This window comes from Danio rerio, chromosome 1, assembly GCF_049306965.1.
Source record: "Danio rerio strain Tuebingen ecotype United States chromosome 1, GRCz12tu, whole genome shotgun sequence".
NCBI classification, from domain to species: domain Eukaryota; kingdom Metazoa; phylum Chordata; class Actinopteri; order Cypriniformes; family Danionidae; genus Danio; species Danio rerio.
In genome coordinates this window covers 45,409,001-45,415,000 of record NC_133176.1, presented here as the reverse complement: position 1 = coordinate 45,415,000, position 6,000 = coordinate 45,409,001, and positions in this window count along the sequence as shown.

The window sequence follows — 6,000 nt, the reverse complement described above, 5'->3', positions numbered from 1 at the left end:
AGTTACATTGGCTGACAAAAAATTAAAAGCTGCTATTCTCTTGACCGATATGATCCGATAATATTTACTTATAATGATTTATACTTTTATTTCAAAATGACAGTGTCTTGCCATATTGGTCTTAGTACAAAGTGTTTCTGCAAAGGAATGAAATTTTAATTAGGAAAATTATGTAAACTCTTTGGTCTTTTAAACGTGATGCTGATAGTCTAATCTGATTCAATGATCCTAGCTAATCTAAGCTAAAAATGCTCTCGCCAGACCTTGGCTTCGACTGAAAGAATTGTAAAATGGTCAAATTCAAATGTTGGCTACTGTTACAAACATTTTTCAAAATATCTACTTTTGTGCTCAACGGAAGATTTCACAAAAAAAATTTGTGATGGCAAACATCAACCAAAGAGACAAAATATTTTAAATAGACTCTTTTTACAAGTTCCTTATTAAACAGTAGATTTTTTACAGTTTTATAATCTATACAGCTAATTTCCAGATCTGTTGAGAGCACTTCTAGCTAAGCTTAGCATAGATAATTGAAACTCATTAGACCGTTAGCATCCCACTCAAAAAAAATAAATAAATAAATAAAAAAAGTGATCAAAGTGTTTTGATCATTTTTTATAAAAATTGGCTCTACTGTAATTACATTGACTAACAAAAAAAAAAAACAAAAGTTGCTATTCTCTTGGCTAATATGACTAGAATTTATACTTTTATTTAAAAAAATGGGAGAATCTAGCCATATTGGTCTAAGTACAAAGTGTTTTTACAGAATGGACTATAAAATGTTAAAATTCGACAGTTTAACTCAAGGGGAGTTTTTATTTTTATTTGTATAAGTGTAGTGTTCCTTTAATGGGGTTGCAGATGTGAAAGCCAAACAAGTGCCAAAGCACAAAGACTTCTTTATAATTTACTGTTACCTCCAAACATATTTTAACACTAAGCACCTGCCTCAGCATAAAATCTGTGCTTGAAAGCCTCAGATGCATATATCTCTGAAGAATATGGCGCTTCTATTGATTCTGCTGGTGTCCTGTACTCTAAATACACTGCACCTGTACTCTCTGATCAAAACATACGCCAACACTTGTCCTGGACATCACATTTCAAGCTGAAATGGTGCGACAGTCAGGAAGACATCACATCAAGCATGGGCTTTTCGCGGAGATGCTGATCTATTAAAAGAACAGAGCTCCGGGAGTGTGATCTACAGCCGCTGTTAAAGGTGGAAGCTGGAATTTGCTATCGATTGTGCCAAAGAAATTGGACAGTGACGCACTTGTACATAACATTGTCTCTTTTGGCACTTGGCAGGCAGAGGAGTACACTCAGAAGGAGAAAAATCTTTCTTTAGCTAATTCAATTGTTCACAGTGGTCCCACACATAGGAAATGGGTTTTCTTGACATTTTATTATACGACTATCTGGATTTCTTTAGTGCAATGTGTCAGTCACACCACTCAGCACTACATTATCCTCCAAAACAACCAGTTAAAAATTATATTTGAATAAAATATGCCATCCAGGTGACACAGACTTCAATGTCCCAGGACATTTCTAATGGGTTATACAGGAAGTAGGGCCAGACAGAATCTGAGCATGGCATCTTTAAGAATAGAATTATAATATATAAAAAAAAAAAGAAAAATTAAAAAAACTACAAAAACACTACAAAATGTTATCTTTTTCTATGGATCTCTACATTTGGACTGTTTTTAAAGTTGAATTTAATATATTTCCCGAACATTTTATACTATAACTTACCGGTCACTTTATTAGGTACACCTTACTAGTACCAGGTTGGACCCACTTTTGCCTTCAGAACTGCTTTAATCATTTGTGGCTCAGATTCAACAAGGTACTGGCAATATTCCTCAGAGATTTAGGTCCATAATGACTTGATAGCATCACGCAGTTGTTGCAGATTTGTCTGCTGCACATCCATGATGCCAATCTCCCTTTCCATCACATCCCAAAGGTGCCTCTTGGATTGAGATCTGGTGACTGTGGAGGCCATATGGGTACAGTGAACTCATTATCATGTTCAAGAAACCAGTCTGAGATGATTTGCGCTTAATGACATGGCGCGTTATCCTGCTGGAAGTAGCCAGCAGAAGATGGTACACTGTGATTATAAAGGGATGGACATGGTCAGCAACAATACTCAGGTAGGCTGTGGCATTGACACAATACTTAATTGGTACAAATGTGCAGAAAGTGTGCCAAGAAAATGTCCCCCACACCACTACACCAGCAGCCTGAACCATTGATAAAAGGTAGAATGGATTCATGCTTTCATGTTGTTGACGCCAAATTCTGACCCTACCATCTGAATGTCGCAGCAGAAATCAAGACTCATAAAACCAGGCAACACTTTGTCCAATCTTCTATTCAGTTTCCTGTTCTTACCTGACAGGAATGGCACTCAAAGTGGTCTTCTGCCTCAAGGTTGTACATGTTGTCCATTCAGAGATGCTCTTCTGCATACCTCGGTTGCAACGAGTGGTTATTTAAGATACTGTTGCCTTTTTATCAGCTTAAACCAGCCTGGCCATTCTCCTCTAACCTCTGGTAACAACAAGGCATCCAAAGAAACTGCCGTTCACTGGATATGTTTATGTATGATATTTTCTCTTTTTCTGACCATTCTCAAAAATCCTAGAGATAGTTGTGTATGAAAATCCCAGTACATCAGACGTTTCTGAAATACTCAGACCAGCCTGTCTGAGTATCACCAACAACCATGCCACGTTCAAAGTCACTTAAATCACCTTTCTTCCCCATTCTGATGCTAAGCAGATCATCTTGAGCATGTCTAAATGTATTGAGTTGCTGCCATGTAATTGACTGATTAGAAATTTGATTAGATTAGCATTAACGAGCAGTTGCATAATTATACCTAATAAAGTGGCCAGTGAGTTTATTATACTATATATCATTCATTCATTTTCTTGTCAGCTTAGTCCCTTTATTAATCCGGGGTCGCCACAGTGGAATGAACCGCCAACTTATCCAGCAAGTTTTTACGCAGCGGATGCCCTTCCAGCCGCAACCCATCTCCAGACACACATTCACACACACACTCATACACTACGGACAATTTAGCCTACCCAATTCACCTGTACCACATGTCTTTGGACTGTGGGGTAAACCGGAGCACCCGGAGGAAACCCACGCAAAGGCAGGAAAAACAAGCAAACTCCACACAGAAATGCCAACTGTGCTGAGGTTCGAACCAGCGACCCAGCGACTTTCTTGCTGTGAGGCGACAGCACTACCTACTGTGCCACTGCCTCGCCCACTATACATCATGCTATATATTATTTATGTATACTATATACTTATAGTATATCATAAATTATGGGCAAAATTAGTTCAAGGATAGTCTTTGGTACTGAAAAATGTTATGAATACAGGATACAAATATCTTCAAGTATAGGATCCAATACACAGTACAACAGAAAAAAGCTATATCTCTCCAGCTCTTGCTTTCTTCTCATTACTTTGGACAGGTACAAGTGTTTTGTTCCAATCAGCTGAAGAACTGAAAAGTCTTTTGTGTTACAAAAGTACTAAACAATTTTAATAATGAAAAATATCCCTTCTTAAATTTAGAAATTCAGAGGTTGAGTCCACACTTCTTCTAAATAAACAGAAAAACATTAATTGTGCATTCGGTATGGAAGTTCATCCATTTGTTGTAAATGCGCCAACGGGTGCAGTGAACAACTATGTTTATTTATTTATTTTATTTTTTTTTAATTTTTAGTAAAAATTGCTGAATGACAATCTCAGTAATTCGAGGAGTCTGCAGAATTCTGTGGGTCCAGATTCCACATGAGCCTGGTTATAATATCATACACTGGCACAATTTTAAAGGGGTCCTATTATGCCTTTCACCCTTTCAACCATAGTTAATATACAATGTTGGTGTCTGTGCATAAAGAAGATTTGCCAGATTACAAAACTCATAGTGCATTCTTTCAAAAGATGTCTCATTTAAAAGGTCGCACTTTTAGGATTTATGGCAAAAAGTTTCTTTGGACTACAATCCTCTTCTTTTGGACACATACTGTATCTACGTAATTGCTGCCCATGCATTGCTCAAAAGAAGGGGCTGGTTGTGCGGCACAAGAGAAGACGAGAAGAGTTGCTTTAGTTGTGTGCTGTCAGCATGTCTAACACCTGGATGCAGAGGCAGCAGTGCAGAAGCTGTGTGTACAGAGCAGAAAGGCTGCATGCCTGTTGTGCTTTCACTCAGGCAGCATTAGTCCTGCAGCTAAACTGTGGCTCATGTACTCATTGTCCATTGTATCACATTTTTTTCATGACTGCTTGTCAAGTGTTTGATTTATCGCGACCAGAATGATTTGTTGTAGTGCTTTTGTATGTATTTAACAAGCTTTATAGTTCATGTGAACCAGACATTTTATTTCAGTATGCTGATATACTTTAAACTGAAGATTAAGTAGGTGGAGAGACTTTCTTTTTGCATATCATTCCATCATAGCAAACTAAAGTTAAGAGGGACGTGGTTAAGAATATTGTGGCTGAAGCCGTCAAATAAACTGTAATGGAGTAGATGGTTTTGGTAGGAAGGAGGTGGAAAACTGAAGATTGTTCAACAACTTGAATAAATAAATAAACATAAAACAAATGTGCAGTGGCAGATCCTCAGTGGCAGATAACTACCTCCTAAACTGACAGTAAAACCAAACATAAGCTGTCGTCACTGTTTTTTTATCCTCCTGTCACTCCCTTGTGGGACTCAAGACCGGTGTGGAACATAGATGATGCTCATAACGCATCACCGATCACATGTCTCTCAACCGTTTTTCAACTCCTTCAGGATTGTTTTCTTCTTGATATCCAGAATTTTATTTATTGCTAAATAAAGTATGATTTAACCAAGTCATCTGCATCCATTTTATGCAAAACAGCAAAGCTTTACTTTCAATTCTGTGTGTTTTTTTGTATTAGTCTACAAATATTAGAATTTATAAATGATTTATTGAAATTATACATTTTTTTAGGTTAAGTGGTTGCAAACCATTTATTTGGGTTAAATTTAAACAATCCCACGAACATTACTAAATTAAACTTGTTTGTTTAAATTCAAGGCATATAAATTGTTTGCAACCGTGTTGCAATATATATTTTTTCAAAGTAGAAAATATTAATCTCATATTTCAATGAATTGTTTTCTCAAAATATAATGAGTTTAACTTTGTATTACTTATTTAGTTATTATCTTATTTTACTGTACTGCTTAATTATTGGGTGTCAAGGTGGCACAGTGGGTAGCAAGATCACCTCACAGCAAGAAGGTCGTTGGTTCAAGCCTCGGCTGGGTCAGTTGGCATTTCTGTGTGGAGTTTGTATGTTCCCTGTGTTGGTATAGGTTTTCTTCTGGGTGCTCTGGTTTCCCACACCAGTGCAAAGACATGTGGTATAGGTGAATTGGGTAAGCTAAATTGTCCGTAGTGTATGCGTGAATGAGTGTGTATGGATGTTTCCCAGTGATGGGTTGCAACTGGAAGGGCATCCGCTGTGTAAAACGTGCTGGATAAGTTTTTGCTGTGGTGACTCCAGATTAATAAAAGGACCAAGCCGGAAATGAATGAATGAATGATGCCTAATTATTATTATCATAATATTTAAATCTTTTCTACTACATTTTTTAATTATTTCAGTTTTATTCTCATAATATTTAGATTTTATTCTCATAATATTTAGATTTTATTTTTTTAATATTTTGATTTTATTATCATAATATTTCGATTCTTTTCTCATAATATTTAGATTATATTATCATAATATTTCGATTTTATTTCCATAATATTTTAATTTTATTCTCATATTTTGATTTTATTCTCATAATATTTCAATTCTATTCTCATAATATTTTGATTACATTATCATACTATTTTGATTTTATTTTCATAATATTTTTATTTTATTTTCACAATATTTTGATTTTATTCTCATAATAATTTG